The 17,643-nt window shown below is 43.3% G+C and overlaps 1 non-coding gene across 1 annotated transcript; it reads left to right on the top strand.

The window, feature by feature from the left end:
- The first annotated feature begins 814 nt into the window (after positions 1-814).
- Trnat-ugu lies at positions 815-888 on the top strand. Its single transcript has one exon. It is a non-coding gene; the product is annotated as a tRNA-Thr (tRNA).
- The last annotated feature ends 16,755 nt before the right edge of the window (positions 889-17,643 follow it).

Here is a 17,643-nt window from a genome sequence, read left to right on the forward strand (position 1 = left end):
GAAGAACATACGAGTAGCAGTCTACTGAGAGATGGACTACATGCTCTTTTGCGCACCTGCACATTTAGCAGCCGCACCGTAAAACCTACAGGGGTTGGACGAAAATATGAAAACACCGCGAAAAATGTATGTTTGAACATACAGGGTGACAGTTATTGAACTATATGAAATCAAATCGTTATAACTTCTGAACGGGTTGCGTTAGGACGTTCAAACTGCACGGTTGGCCGCGGGGCATGTTGGGAATTAGTATGCTGTGTATGGTTAGGTTTATTGACGAAGCCTACTTTCATTTGGATGGGTTCATCAGTAAGAAAATTGTCACATTTGAAGGACTGAGAATCCGCATTTCGCGATCGAGAAGTCTCTTCACTATTAACGGGTAACTGTGTGGTGTGAAATGTCCAGTCACGGAATAATCGGTGCGATATTCCTTAGCACGGTGACTACCGAACGGAACGTGAATGTTTTGGAAGATGATTTAATTCCCATTTTCCAAAGTGACTCTGATTTCGACAAGATGGGGTTTATGAAAGACGGAGCTCGACCCCATTGACGCGGGAGAGTGTTTGATATCCTGGAGGAGCACTTTGGGTACCGCATTCTGGCTACCCAGCCATTGACCTTCGTCTGTGCGAATGCACACAGGTTGCCCAAACTCTTACGGGAATCGCCAAAGCGTGCGCGAGTAATGAGTGAATGGGCAAATGTCTGTAAGGTACATTACATAGGTAATATTGTGGACAGTTGGGAATGTGAGTCTCACGGGAAGCGTGCAAGGGATAAGTCCCTGCAGTCGCGCTATTCATCTGTGTCCTCGGTGGCTCAGATGGATAGAGCGTCTGCCCTGTAAGCAGGAGATCCCGGGTTCGAGTCCCGGTCGGGGCACACATTTTCAGCTGTCCACATCGATGTATATCAACACCACCTGTCGGCAGCTGAGGGTTTCAGTTAGTCATCATTTATTCTAGTAGATAGTGTCGGAAGTTCGCCGGCCGCGGTGGTCTAGCGGTTCTAGGCGCGCAGTCCGGAACCGCGCGACTGCTACGGTCGCAGGTTCGAATCCACACGCACAATATCTTTTGAGAAGAATTTAAAGCTAAAAACATTTGTCAAATATTTCCATAAATGCAGACATCAAATTTACGTAGGAGTCTATTGCAAATGAATATTTATTACGATTAATGTGGCTGTAGATATCGAGTTGACGTTTTCGTAAAATCCATCACTCGTATTCGAGATTGTTCGAGTCTGGATTATGATGTTGAACAGATTTCCGTGTCGTTTCGTGCTCCTCAGACTCCTCAATAATCCACCGAGCGAGCTGTCACACTGGTTAACAGAAGGGACTTGCGGGTAATCCAAATTTGTGTTTTCCATCTTTATCGCATGTCACTAAAGGCGAATGCCGGTGTGGTTTGGCACGATGTATTTCATTGTCTATTCCTGTCCAACTGAGAAAAATTTAGTATTGTGTTCTATACTAACAGGATTTTGCAGTTACTGGAAATTTGAAGATGAAAATCGATCTGAATACAATTATCCTACTGAATATTTTGCGAGTGATCACATGAGTGGAAGCTTGGTGGTCTATCGTACACCTCGCTACACACACCGTACACTGAGTTGCCTAACTGAAAACCTGTCACGATAACACGTTCAATGTCATGTTCCCCATGTATACTTAGCTACTCGTACCTTTTGCGTGACGTTACCCTGCGGGTAATGTAAGATTGTATAGTACATACTATCATGGTTACGTCACGAGAACGTCTATGTATGTGAGTGTACTGGACTCCGCTTACAGGCAATTATAGTACCAAAATGATATCTGTTACATTATGTGTCTCCATTTTACTTCGCTTGAGAATTATCAAAGACTGAAACTCGTTGCAATAAAAAAAAAAGTATCGGTAGCTTGGTTGGATTTAAAAATGTCGTTTTAAAACCGTAAAATTAGCATACAAAGACACTCGTACAGGTATGCGTCATAGAAGTGGGAATATTAAGGGTTAACAACATGTAAACGACATGGGCATAAGAAACGGAGTAAGAGACACAACCGGACAAGGATTGTGCAAGAAATCGGGCACCACCTCAGCAAAGGAAACGTCTTGGCTTTTGCCTTAAGGGATTTTGGTAAACGATGCACGAGCTCAGTTGAATGGCGAGAAGGGGATACTAAGGCCGTTTCTCTGTGTTTCACTTACAGTGCCACCTCGCTCGGCCAGACAAGTGGTGCAAACGACTATCCTCCCATATCGTTACTGGTGACAAAAAGTCATCCGGCTACAGAAATTGCCAAATCACGGAACAACAATTTTTTATAATCAGCCTGTCCTGAAGCGGAGGGACAAACGCCGAAGACGAAGAAGAAGATAATCCCTACTTGATAGTATTGAGCATGTGTGTGTGTGTGTGTGTGTGTGTGTGTGTGTGTGTGTGTGTGTGTGTGTGTTTGGTAAAGAGGAAGGGAGGGTGGAGAGAGAGAGAGAGAGGACACCTGCCAGCAGCCGTTTTGGTACTGCGACATAAAGGATACGAGTTTTGTTCACAAGGTTGGCAATATTCGAAACTCTATTTTTGTTGTTGTTATTATTAAAAAAACTCTGCTGAGTGCGGAAAAGTTTAGACTAGAGTACTACTCGCCTTTCTATGGAGACAACTTTTGTGAAGTTTACAAAAGTGCAATGAAAAGCAAACAGCGCAAATGGAGTAGAAGAAAGCAGGCCCGTAACAGCCGAAAAATCGTGAAATGTAGACGTGCAAGAAAGTTTTTTTCGACTAAATCTTTACTAACAACAAGGAAAAAACAATGGACTCCATCACATGTAAAAAGACGAATATCACCGTAAGTTAACTACACGCCAAATTTATAGGGAAAAAGATGTTATGTTACTGTGTTTCTAGAATGACCACGGAAGATGCTGTGCCAAAAGCGTCTGGTGAAAAATATTCTTAAATTTCGGTAAGCTAAGGCGGGAACAGAATAATAATTATACATATGACACCTGCTCCGAAAGATGGCCATGCAACCACACATTTTAATGAGCGAAATCGTACGTGAGAGAGGATCAAAATATAACAACTTTTTTCTCTGCACAATAATTACAGCATCTCGGGAAACACATCTGTGTTTCACGTTTCAATACGTGCGACGTACACATTCCGTGACGAGAGTTGCAGCTGACAATTGGCTTTCATCCACCTGTCGCCCAGACGATAAGAACTGATTTGCGGAAGTGCTCGGAAATATGTAGCACTGACTACGTGGAAACTTATTAGTAGGGTCCCAGCATGAGCAAAGATAAGAGGTAATGACACATTATATGGAAAGCAGGCCGGGTAACTAGGCGGGCGAGGATATCACTAAATGGAAATCTGGCAGCTGGGTCGGTGGAGGGGAACTAGGCTCCACAGATTGGGCAATCAGTCTTCTTCCTCTTCCCATCCCTGTCACTCCGCGTAGCCATTAAAATAACATTCCCCGAGCGCGCCGGCCTTCATTACCCAGTGGATCCGGGCGGCCGGGGCTTTCGGAGCAAATGTCGCGGACACTTTCACAACACTCGTGAGAAACGATTGTTACGCGCGCCGCGGCCGAGCTGGCGAAACGGTACGAGTCTGGTAGGAGCTTCACCTTTAGAAGCTTTAGAAGCATGCGAGGACACCTGCCAGCCGCCGTTTTGGTACTGCTGGCCGGCGTCTCTCTCGCGTGGATTTGCATCTGATAAACTCCTACACAATAGACTCGCGCTCGGAGTGTTGTCAAAGTCAGGGATGTGTGTATTCAAGCGCCCTTGAACGAATAAGGGAGACACATAGTTGCAGATGCATGTGGATAGACAGGGAACGATAGAAAGAGAGAGAAAAAGAGAGAGAGAGAAAGAGCGAAATAGAGAGATAGCTGCTCTTGCAGATCTCGCGTCCCTCTCCTTGTCTCTCTCTCTCTCTCTCTCTCTCTCTCTCTCTCTCTCTCTCTCTCTCTCTGTGTGTGTGTGTGTGTGTGTGTGTGTGTGTGTGTGTGTGTGTGTGTGTGTGCGTGCGTGTGTGTGCGTGTGCGTGTGTATGTGTGTGCGTATGTGTGTCTGTACTCTCTCGTCCGTCTCCTGAGTGTGTAGTAATGTAGTTGTGTGTGGATAGGGAGGGTGTTGAGGCAGAGAAGGTTATGTACGTAAGCATTCAGTCGCGCTTAATAGAAAGTGGTAGGGAGTCAGATGACGATAAACATATAAATAAATAACGAAAGACATCCAGAGAGACATGTGTTTCCTTACTTTTCCAGCAACTATCATCACTTCTTCTGTCTCCTTGTCTATAGGGGACAAGGAGTATCACTTAAATTTTGCACCACTTTTCTTTCGTGAAGTGTTCATGATATGGAAAGGAAGTATTCATCTTGAAAAACCGATCATTTCTGATCCCTTGGTTACAGAAACACGCATCATACAATCACCAATAATTTGCTCGCGTTCGAATACACTTAGCTGCGACATAATGCACTTACTACTAGACGGAACACTGTTTTGACCACGACTGACTCTTGGAATATTTGGAGGACATTGCGTAGGCATCTTTCGTGGTCGTAGGAAATTTGTTTCATACACTATGTGATCAAAAGTATTCGAAAGCCTGGCTGCAAACGACTTACAAGTTCATAGCGCCCTCCGTCGGTAATGCTGGAATTCAATATGGTGTTGGCCCACACTAGGCCTGATGACAACTTCCTCTCTCGCAGGTATACGTTCAATCAGGTGCTGGAAGGTTACTTAGGGAATGGTAGCCCATTGTTCACGGAGTGCTGCACTGACGAGAGGTATCGATGTCGGTCGGTGAGGCCTGTCACGAAGTCGGCGTTCCAAAACATCCCAAAGGTGTTCTATAGAATTCAGGTCAGAACTCTGTGCAGGACAGTCCATTACACGGATGAGTCAAAAATGTTCAAATGTGTGCGAATTCCTAAGGGACCAAATTGCTGAGGTCATCGTTCCCTAAACTTACACACTAGCTAAACTAGTTTAAACTAACTTATGCTAAGAACAACACAGACACCCATGCCCGAGGGAGAACTCGAACCTCCCGCGGGAGGGGCCTCGCAATCCGTGACATGGCGCCTCAAACTCCTACGGCCACTCCACGCGGTCAATGATGTTGTCGTGTAATCACTCAGCTACAGGTCGTGCATTATGAACAGGTGCTCGATCGTGTTGAAAGATGCAATCGCCAGCCCCGAATTGCTCTTCAACAGTGGGAAGCAAGAAGGTGCTTAAAACATCAATGTAGGTCTGTGCTGTGATAATGCCACGCAAAACAACAATGGGTGCAAGCCCCTCCATGAAAACACCACCACAGCATAACACCACCGCCTCCGAATTTTACTGTTGGCACTACACAAGCTGGTAGATGACGTTCACCGCGCATTCGCCGTACCCACACCCTGACATCGGATTGCCACATTGTGTACCGTGATTCGTCATTCCACACAACGTATTTCCTCTGTTCAGTCGTCCAATGTTTACGCTCATTACACCAAGCGAGGCGTCGTTTGGCATTTACCGGCGTGATTTGTGGCTTGTAAGCAGCCGTTCGACCATGACATCCAAGTTTTCTCACCTCCCTCGTAACTGTCATAGTACTTGCAGTGGATCCTGATGCAGTTTGGAACTACTGTGTGATGGTCTGGATAGATGTCTGACTATTACACATTACGACCCTCTTCAACTGTCGGCGGTCTCTGTCACTCAACAGACGAGGTCGGCCTGTACTCTTTTGTGCTGTACGTGTCCACGTTTCCAATTCCCTATCACATCGGAAACAGCGGTCCTAAGGATGTTTAGGAGTGTGGAAATCTGGCTCACAGGCGTATGATACAAATGACACCCAATCACCCGACCACGTTCGAAGTCCGTGAGTTCCGCGGAGCACCCCATTCTGCTCTCTCACGATGGTTAATGACTACTGAGGTCGCTGATATGGAGTAACTGGCATTAGGTGGCAGCACATTGCACCTAATATGAAAAACGTATGTTTTTGGGGGTGTCCTGATACATTTGATCAGATGATGTGTGTGTGTGTGTGTGTGTGTGTGTGTGTGTGTGTGTGTGTGTATGTGTTTGTGTGTGTATGTGTTTGTGTGTGTACATACTCATATTTAAGTGAACAGCTCTTATCGAACGTGTAAACAATCCAAATTGTCGATGAAACGGTGAAGCCTGGCGTTGTTTACACAACTGCCGATTCCGTCCACATTGCCTTTCAACCTTAGCATATTACTGTGATAATAAAGACTATATAACATAAGTAATTTTTTCAACGCCTTTCGAATATCATTCACAAAAGTACATCGTTCAATTAAGAAAACCTACGTGCTTCAATATCTCGGTTGATAGAAGAGTTAAGAGTAAACTCGCCCCAGCTTCGCACGGATAGCACTAAGTATCTACGGCCTCGCGACTTGTCTGGCGTAGCGGTAATAAATTGCACATAAATTTCCTTGTCAATCAGTCTGTAAAAATCTCTACAGTAGTTCCGGAGGTCAACTTTCAATTATTTACAGAAAAACACCGTGGGAGGTTTGTAATACGTCTAGGAGATATGTGTAGATGTACTGATTCTGCTCAAGCTTCGATGATTTTTGGAGTTGCCACGAGATGTTACTCCAGAAGTAAATTAAATATGGAGCAGATAACAAAACGAGTTTGACACACTCATCATTTCTGTGGTTATAGAATATATCCACAAACCTACCTCCTCAATCAGTCTATCTATTAGCGTAAACCAGATCAATATCCCTGTAGCAGGTTCTGAGATTAGCCTTCACATACAGACTTTAATTTAGTGTATAATATACGCTGTCCAGTCACGTTAATGTGACCACCTGTCAGAAACCTGAATAGCCACCTTTTGCAGTGCGGACTACTGCGATACCTGCAGGAAGACAGCTAGTGAGGTTCTGGAAGGTACCGGCAGGGATGTGGAGCCAAGCCGACTCCAGTGTCTTGGCTATCTGCACTAGGTTTCGTAGTTGAGCATCCATGGTGCCAACTATCCGATCGAGCTCCCACAGATTCTCGATAAGGTTTAAATCCGTGGAGTCTGGTGGCCAAGGGAGTACGGTCAACTCATTCTGGTGCTCTACAAAACACGCACGTATACTGCCAGCTGTGTGACACGTTGTATTGGCCTGCTGGTATATGTCATCGCGCCGAGGAAAACCGAACTGCCTGTAGGTGCGGAGATGGTCGTCAAGGATGAATGCAAGCTTGTATTGATCCATTTTGTCCTCCAGAATGACAAGATCACCCAGGAACGCTCGAAAACATTCCGAGGACCATGACACTCCCTGCTGCAGCCTGGACCTTTCGGACGATTGTTGCAGAGTGTTGCCGTCTGTTCGATAGAGCATAAAACGTGATTGACCTGAAAAGGCCACCGCTCGCAACTCAGTGGACGTTTAGTTGCGGTATTGCCGATGACCATCAGTCAGCGTTGTTGCAAGGACCAAGCGCCTGCTGCGGAGGACTATATGCAGCAACGTCTGTTGAACGGTCGTTGAGGAAACACTGTTAGTAGTCCTTTGGTTCACCTGGGCGGTCAGTGGCTCAAAAGCTGCACGTCTATTAGCCCATCCGCATCTCCGCAGCTGTCGTTCAGCCCTGTCATCAATGGTTCGTGGCGCACCACAGTTGCTTCGGTCCTGGGGTTTTGGATGGCGCCATTCTGTCATGCACAGTATACTTTAGCCACGGTGCCAAGCAAACTGTTTACGAACTTAGCCGTTTTCGAAATGATTCCACCCTTGGCCCGAAACCCAATGCGCATGTCCTTTTGAAAGTCAGATAAATCACTCCGTTTCTGCATTACGATAACAACTGCACTGTTTTCCGTGTCCTACGACAAGCTTTATACACCTTCCACTGCTAGGGCTGCCACCCGCCCTCTGTGGGTGGTTACTGGACGTTGACGTGTAACATAGGCGGTGGTCACATTAATGTGACTGGACAGTGTATATGGATACATGTGTGTGTGTGTGTGTGTGTGTGTGTGTGAGAGAGAGAGAGAGAGAGAGAGAGAGTGAGTGAGTGAGTGAGTGCTTGCGTGAGCGCTTTTATACGCGTAGTTAAAATGGCTCTGAGCGCTATGGGACTTAACTTCTAAGGTCATCAGTCCCCTAGAACTTAGAACTAGTTAAACCTAACTAACCTAAGGACATCACACACATCCATGCCCGAGGCAGAATTCGAACCTGCGACCGAAGCGGTCACGCAGTTCCAGATTGTAGCGCCTAGAACCGCTCGGCCACCCTGGCCGGCTATGCGTAGTTAGTAGCTCAGAAAACTATGTTACGTAATGAATTGCTAGTTGAGTGTAGCGTACGCAGACGATCATGCGAAGTGTGTCTGAGAAACTATTACCTTAATTAGACTTCGGCTACTTGATAGGGTCCCCATCAAAAACAAATTATCGTAGGACAATGAAACTTTGTGGGAACATTTGTAAGGACATGCAGAACGGAAATAACGAATAAAACATTGAAAGAAACACGCGGTAACGTGTTAACTGCCTACCATGTTTACGTCCCAGGTTAGAAACATTGCTGAGTGTGACTCTTCATGTTACGCTGCAAGTCCTTGTTCTTTGGGGTCCGAGGTCCTCAAAGAAAAATGGACCTATCATGAACTGTGCCGTGAAGCCAAACCGCATAGTGACGCGTTCACTGTGTAGGGGAGGGGAGCTTTATTTTTGCGAGCGTTACTTTGCGGTGACGATCTCTACATGTATCAAGTTCGATTATTCACTGACACAGTGAGTGTAAAGTGTGCTTCATGAATCCACAAATTCTTCCAAGGCCACATGTTGTCAACTTCAACCATAGCAAGAAACGTAAGAGCAAAGCGTACGCGAATGTGAACGCCACGTGGTAAAAGTTGGTGAGTGATGTGAAGTTTGTACAGATACAATTTCTCAGTTGTTCGCAGCACTTCTCAACCGGTGGACCATGGATTGTTCAGCTGTCGCAACACTGCTCGTACACTGCGTGAACCTCACGCATTGCGCCCAGCATTCTCAGCCACGCGACAGTCTTCATTGGTGGTACAGTTGGCAGTCGGTCTATCCCAGGATCAATTCCCATATCGCCCGTTAATTCGAACTTCCGAATCATGTTTTCCAACCAGGTGTGGAAAGGAGACCTCTCCGTATTCCTTTAATACGCGATACTTGACAAGAGCAGCAGCATTATCCCTGTTTCGATAAATCAGCTTTACGAGTAAAGGTCTGCTCACCCATGTTGGCTGTCTGCAACCGCTTTGCACACTGATGCTTTTGTTTTAATGTTACCTCACCGTACCAGTACCGGCACCGACAGCAATGCATGACAATAGCACTACTAAAAGCACAAATCCTGCAGCGGACATCTGAACATCAATACTATATAGTTGGGTACCGTGAGATAAATAGCTTCCTGTTTGCCCTGGCTTAAGTAGCGAAAGTTCAATCATAATCACCATGTACATATTACATACAGAACTAAATTAGGTATATAGATATTGCACTGTCTGTGTTATTCCGAGCAATGATGCAATGTATCTTTGGACATATATGCATCGCGATAACCGTGAAATCCGACTTCGGGTACAGATCCGGTACAAATTTTCATTGCGATCGTTCCATTCTACAGCTGATGGTTGTCGATATTCGCAATTGTGAATACATTTAATGTAAATTAGGTATATTTCCAAGGATCTTTGAGAAAAGTATGTTGCTCTTAAGAGTTGATGGATTGCTGTGTTTTCATATGACAGAAAGAAGACATATTGAAAATCTATGTCAAAAGGTCAGCAGCTTGTGGTCTTGTGTTAGCAATCACGGGGCCCCGGATTCGATTCCCGGTCGAGGCTCTCATCATCATTTGATCGTCATCGACTCGTAGCTCGCCGATGTGGCATCAAATAAACAGATTTGCACTAGGCGGCCGAACTCCCCAGAAGGGGACTCACGGGAAAATACGATATATGCACATGTCATTCTTTTATAAGCTGAAAATTCCTTTGCGAACAGTGTTCATAGCCCGGAGACCTATAGTTTAATTATGCATATGTAAATAAAATATCGCTAATACACGTGTAAGACTGTTGTCAAAGTTCAATTCACTACACTAACAACAAATCGAGCAGCGAGCGTAAAGCAGCTTTTGAGTTCGTAAGAAAAGTCGAAGGATAACTTCTGAGCACTGAAACGAAGCCAGGGCTAGTCCATATACCCACCTCACTTTTCAAGATTTATTGTAGCAAACCGTCCGTCTTAGCATGTGGAGAAATGAAGTATTTGCATTTATTACGTACGAAGACTTTTACCAACGTTTCCAAGTTTACGGGTGTTGTTTACACAACATCACGTGAGACCGACCTTCGTCGATTACCGTTGACTGAGTAAACCTATCAAGCTGAATATGGCATTTAGTGGAGTCCCCACAACATTTGAAACACATGATGCAATTATTTCTATTTTCTGCTTCAGAAACACAACACAGAAACAGCGAAAAATGCACTAGAGAATGAATCCTTAAATCTGCAGTGGAGTGTGTGTTGTTTTAAAGCCCTCTGGCAGACTAAAACTTTTTGCTGCACTGATATTCCAGCCCTGAACCTTGCCTTTCGCAGACAATACTTCAGCGACTAAGCTATCCAGGCGCGCCTCACGACCCACGCTCACAGCTTCACTTCTTGCACCGCCTCTCTCCTACCGAGGTCCCCTGTACAAGTCGCGATCCGGCACACAGCTCTAATCCGCCAGTAAATTTCATATACCAGAGTGTTAACTAGATTCGCAGACTAACAGTATGCAAGGCATTCCTTTCTTTAAATGAAAGGTCGTTGGGGCATCTACGTGAACAACTCAGCTAGTTAATACATCTTAGCACTCAATGAGAATCACAAGACTCCTCGGATGAGGGAGATTACAAAACGAGCACATGAAAATACTTCCAGAGCGCTTTCTGCGGCCCTGCGAGGAAGGAGTAACGCTCCTACAAAACAAAGTTGCAGGCGTTGGAAAAATGTTCGTATTAAGTGACATCAGAGGCTAAGCAAGCACCTACTGTTATGGGAACACATGTTGTCTTTAGCAAATTGCATTAGCTTCACCCATCATTATTTCTAAAAATTATTGATCATGTCGACTGGCTGTAACAGCCGGACATTTACGCGGATGGTGTTGGTGGCCATGTACATTTCAGGAAGAGGTTGTGAATGTTCCTTTCACTCACTTTACGTCTTCTATAGTCGTGTCCCTTACGTATGTTGATATCACTCTTCTTGCGTTCTGCACACAGACTGCTTGGCTATTGACATTGTGAACTGAAATAAATTTTTTCGTGATACCTTGATACTTTTTTATTCACCACAGAACTATGCTTGTGGAATGCGTACCAGGGTACACACAGACTGCTTGGATATTGACATTGTGTACTGAAATAATTATTTTAGGGATATCTTGATACTTTTTTATTCACCACAAGAATTATCCTTGTGGAATTTGTGCTATTTGTGTATACAATATAGCTTTACTAAGGGTGGCTGTTGCTGTTTTCTTCTTTCCAAGAATGTACGTATACTTCGTACACAGCCAACGTCCAAAATTTCAGTTTCCGATAAAACAGCAGGAAGAAAGATTTTGTTCAAAGTACCGTTAATACCGAGCAACAACGTTTTGTTTGTGATAATACATGTACAGAAATACAACAATACTGCTAGAGCTGTAGTCAACAAAAACCACTTAGGACCTTTGCCCTTCGCGGGCAAGTGCTCTACCAACTAAGCTATCCAAGCACGACTCACAACCTGCCCTGGCAGCTATACTTCCGCCAGTTCCTCGTCTCCTACCTTCCAAACTTCACAGAAGCTCTCCTGCGAAACTTGCAGAACTAAGACTCCTGGAAGAAAGGATATTGCGAAGACAGGACTAAGCCACAGCCTGACCGAAAGTAAATATAAAAACGAATTCCCCGACAATGAAAATGGATGTAACTGTTTTTAGTGTGCTTTTTGAATAGTATAAATGGAAAACGTTCTATGCGCCATTTTTTCACAAAATGCGTTTTCAATCCTATTCGGTACTCTGCTGCACGTTCATAAACTTGATCCAGGTAGCAAAACATAGAGAAAGTCTGTGTGTATATCATTATATTCATTATTGTTACAGCAGTAAATCAGCTCATAGCTCGAAATCTAAGTCGTGTGAAAAATGAACGTTTCTGTTTCACATGAAAATATCAATTTATATATATAGTAGGTACCAAGCCGGATACTGAGATTTCCCCTGAAGTTCATCTACATTATTCTAACAAATGTACACCTCACGCTACTGTAGTGCGGAGATACTTTGTACCAATATCATCATTTATTGCAGCATCTGTATCTATTATCGTTGTTTACCAATACCTTTGTCATAACTGTGTCCATTCTGTGGTATTCTGATCCTTTGTACGAGTAAAACGTACAGCGCTAGGTAGGAAGAATGCCTGATTTTCTCCCGGGCCACAGTGAAGTTGACCATATTAATTTCAGATAGTAATTTATATTTGAACGTAGCAGGTACTACTCAAGCAAGACAGTATATGGAATATCTTTCATCAAAATAAATATCTACACATTCTTGTCTTCATTTAACCACTCTCCCACTCACATACCACCCCTCACTCTCCCCTCCCGTCTGAAAAAATTGCCATTGAAACAGTCTGCCTCTGTCATTTCCATCTTCTCTTCTCTCTTTGTCACGTCTGTTTCAGATTATACTAAACACGCCTTCATAAGTGATAAACTGATTAATATTATTGTTGTTCTCAGTGTCTACTACTGAAGAAAGGAAGATTAATGTTTAAAGTCCCGTCGACATTAGAGTTGGAGTACAAGCTCGGATTAAGGAAAGGTTAGGAAGGAAATCGGCCTTGTCCTTTCAAAGGAATTACCGTGGCATTCGCCATAATTAATTTAGGGAAATCCCGGAAAACCTAAATTTGAATGGTCGTGCTGGAATTAGAACTGTCGTCTTCCCGAATGCGAGTCCAGTATGCTAGCCAATGCGCTACGTCGCTCGGTCAATGTCTACTACTGTTATTATTATTATTATTATCACTGTTATTACTATTATCATCATCAACATCCATTACAGTTATTTATGTTGATAATTATAACTTTACTAATAATAATATTTCAGACGTACATAAATGAACCACAAGTATTCGTAGAAACTGAGACTGATTTGTAATAATTTTTAATAAGTGTAGTTCCTGGTCCGATGTAATGGAAGGCCTGAAGATCCCAGCCTTATCACACTAAATAACACAATAATTAAATAAGTTGTTAACGCGTATTGTTCCTTGACATCTAGACAAATATTTTTCTACGGCTTTCCCTGCCATTTTTTCCTTCTTCAGGCTGGTATCACAACGCAAAACTCATGACTGATGGATAATATGCGAGGCATAACGTGCAGGCTGGGAAGTAGTGATACCTTTCAGCCTTCGAAGGAAACTTCCAGGTTCGCTTCCACATTTGGTCGGACGTTGTTCTCCCGGAATATAGAATTTTTTGTTGCCTGAAAGCGTGATACAACTTTGGCTATCCTTCCTGCTTAGATGTTGCTGCCGGAGCCATGGCCAAACTAAAAACCGATCGTTTCTCCGCTACGTCTCGACTATGCAGGCTGCCGGACTGTGGTCAGCCGACCACCCCTACACCGTCTAACAATTGTGCCGTCATATCTGCAGGGAGGCGGAGCGGTAACAGTGTGCAAACATTACATTTTGACACAGCATATCAGCGGCTGCGTTCACGTGCCATGACTGTCTGAGGCGACACTGGATGCCTATGTGACAGCAGTCCAGACCCCAACAGACGGAGCCCAACTGTCGACGCAGACAAACCTGTCTCCCACCATCACGCCAAACCTGTGTGTGGCTGGACGGTCGCTTTCGGCCGACGGACAAGGTGGTGATAATCTTATGACGTTGCGCTGGATCCTTTTCTATCCTCGCGTGTAACCACTGTCATGACAGTATGTTACGTACGAGTAGAAATTTCACGGCACGTGAAACCCATTTCTCGAAGACCGATCGCTCTCTTTCATTCCAAGTTACTCACTAGCTCATACTTTCTCATTTTACTTAAACGTAGTATTGTAGCTATTGCTTTCTACATCTGCATCTACATAGAAACTTCGCAAGCCACCGTATGATGCGTGGCAGAGGTTACCCTGTACCACTACTAGTAATTTTCTTTTTCGTTCCACTCGCAAATAGAGAGCGGGAAAACCGATTATCTATATGCCTTCGTATGAGTCCTAATTTCTCGAATCTTATCTTCGCGGACCTACGCGCAATGTGTGTTGATGGAAATAGAATAATTCGGTAGTCAGCTGCAAATGCTGGTTCTCTAAATTTTCTCAATAGTGTTCCTCGAAAAGAACCTTGCCTTCTCTCAAGGGATTCCGATTTGAGTTCCCGAAGGATCTCTGTAACACTTAGGTGTTGTTCGACCCTACCGGTAACAAATCTAGCAGCGCACCTCTGAATTGCTTCGATGTCTTCCTTCAAACCAACCTGGTGCGGTTCCCAAACATTTGAGCAGTACTCAAGAATAGGTCGCACCAGCGTGCTATATGTGGTCTCCTTTACAAGTGAAGCATTCTTTCCTAAGAGTCTCCCAATAAACCGAAGTCGACCATTCGCCTTCCCTACCACAATTCTCACACGGTCGTTCCATTTCATATGGCTTTCAGCGTTACGACCAGATATTTAAGCGATTTGACTATGTCAAGCAGGACAACAGTAATACTGTAATCGAATATAACGTATTTAAAGCTAGCTGTCATTCATCACACCAACTAGAAATTTTGTCTGAAACGTTTTGTATCTTCTTACACTCACTCAACTTCGACACCTTACCGTACACCACAGCATCATCAGCAAACAGCTCTGTCCGCCAAATCATTTGTGTATACAAAGAACAACAGCGGTCCTATCACAACTCCATGGGGCACTCCTGACGATACCCTTGTCTCTGACGAGGATTTGCCGTCGAAGACAACATACTGGGTTTTATTACTTAAGACGTCTTTGAGCCACTCACATATATGTGAACTTATTCCATAAGCTCGTACCTTCGTTAACGGCGTGTAATGAGGCACAACTTCATTTTATGACTTTTAGATGCCTGACTTTTGCATGACACTGACAGTTTTGCTCATTCGTCTCTCTGTAATCCTTTTGCCTTACTTTTTCATTAATTTTAGATAAATTGTGCTCCATGAATCTCGCAGAGAGAGATCTGTGGGATGTGGAAAGAAGTCAATAATGTACGTTTGTCTGGTTCTGTCAGGAATCCGTCAGAGGATTATCTGCCCTCTGTAACAAAAAAACTGCGTTAATCGATCAACAACGAACTTAAATGGGTGTCTTACGACGTCCACCCCGAGCAGATGCAACGCACGAAAGCGAACAAAATGAGATAAAGAAACAGTGGTCAGCGTGACAGGCTGTCAATCCTAAGGGCCCGGGTTCCATTCCCGGATGGATCGGGGATTTTCTCCGCTCAGGGACTGGGTGCTGTGTTGTCCTAATCATCATCATTTCATCTCCATCGACTCGCAAGTCGCCGAAGTGGCGCCAAATCGAAAGACTTGCACCCGGCGAACGGTCTACCCGACGGGAGGCCCTAGTCACATGACATTTATTTTTACTTCATGAACAGTTATCGCATTACAATACTAATATTATACGTATTATAACCTAATATATTATTTTAAGAGTATCTGTGAAGATACTCTTCAGTGAATCGTAAGGAATTGTGCAAAAGAAAGGGCTTCAATTCAGTGGCAACTTATTTAACACATGCATATCCCCGTATCTGATTCCTCTGTATATTCACGAAAATGCTTGAAGTCTTCGTAGAGGTTGTGTTTTGTTCCTGTATTAAATTCATGCTATGCACTAGTTTTTAAAAGACAAGTATTTTTTTCGACAAAAGACGTTAATGAACATATGTAATGTGAAATATCTAAAAAATTCCGAGTTTTTTAAAAAATCTTCAGGATTTTCTGGAATTAACACTTGCTATTAGTTTTGGAATGCGTCAATGGATTTTAAAATGTTATCCTGGTAAGATGAATTTCTCCTGAAAAATGATCAGTAGTTCAGTAATAAATGGAAACATCCAAAATAAACTCATTTCTTTAATTTTAATTTATATATAACTGTCACTGAGTTCTTGTAATTCATTGTTTGCGCTGATTATTTTTGTTGTTATCTTCGTTGGTCTGTCAGACGTATTGAATTGCATCTAAGATCAAAATGTAATCAAAATTTAGTGATATTCTGTTTATCTTGAATCATCTTCTGCTTTTTTCCAATTCCTTTATCAGTTGCCTATTCAAAGGACTCCTACATTCATTTCATCTTCAGGACTGGCAAAATTTGCATCTACAAACACTGCAAGTCTAAAAGCAGTGATATCCATTGATTTCGGTCGTGTAGATAAGATAACAACCGTGACTCTACTATTCCATGATATTTTTAATTTTGTATGATGCTCCTATCTTCTACACAGTCAAAAACTTTAGTTAAGTCTAAAATTTTGCGTTTGGTAATGCTACCTGATTCCTTGATACTAACAAAGTAAATATAACGCGTTCAGTTGGCAGCCCTATTTTAAATCCAGTCTGTTTCGCGCTGAGTAGGTTTTTATGTGACAAGTGTTCATAAACAGTATTGCGCGTAATCTTCTCGACAAATTTTGAAGCGCTGGCAGTAATGAGACGTGGCGATAGTTCTCTGCTATTAACTCTGAAGTGGTTTGATAATAGCATACAAGTCTGTTTGGGAAATTCCTGTAGTTAAAAAATTCGGTCATCAGTGAAATACCATATCTCGTATGAACATCATCTGATTAATCTGATTATCTTGCTATTTATTTCATCACAATCGTTTGAGCATTTACTTCTGAGAGAGCGGATAACAATAAACATTTCTTATGGAGCTGTGCTGTTAGTGCAATGTTCTGTTTATGCACTGAGCCCAGTCGCGTCATTTTTTCTGTGTGTTCTGATACTCACGCGCGGCAGTGAATGTAATGATTTAACTGGGAATTAAATTCTTCTGAAGCACGTCATGCTCACCGATTTTACCTGACTGATTATGTAGGTCTTACATAGAGAATCATTGAAAATCAGAGTAAAAAGTTGGTAGTAGCCCTCGCAGCCAGTTAACGCAAGCTGAGCTCACTCAGTTTTCTCTGCAGAAGACCTCTCCCCATCTCTTCATAGCGCCCCTCCAAGTGATGAGAAATAAATTGTTATAAATTGCTCGGGAATTACTGGAACCACGATTCAAACCACGACGACGACGTTGCAGTACTTCATCTTCTCGACGAACGACTCTGTTTTTACCAGAAGCGTACTATTTCTCTCCATTTAAAACTTCCGCCAGTGTTGAAAGGATGATTAATTGTTGGAATCGTATAATGTATTTACAAATTTTCATTGCTTTAACTGGGTTCGTGTTTACATTTTAAATGTGCTGTCATAATACATCTGTCGTACCCAGCCATCATAACATCTTAAAACTTACCGCCGAAGGAGAGGCAAGGA

This window comes from Schistocerca piceifrons, chromosome X, assembly GCF_021461385.2.
Source record: "Schistocerca piceifrons isolate TAMUIC-IGC-003096 chromosome X, iqSchPice1.1, whole genome shotgun sequence".
In the NCBI taxonomy this organism is placed as follows: domain Eukaryota; kingdom Metazoa; phylum Arthropoda; class Insecta; order Orthoptera; family Acrididae; genus Schistocerca; species Schistocerca piceifrons.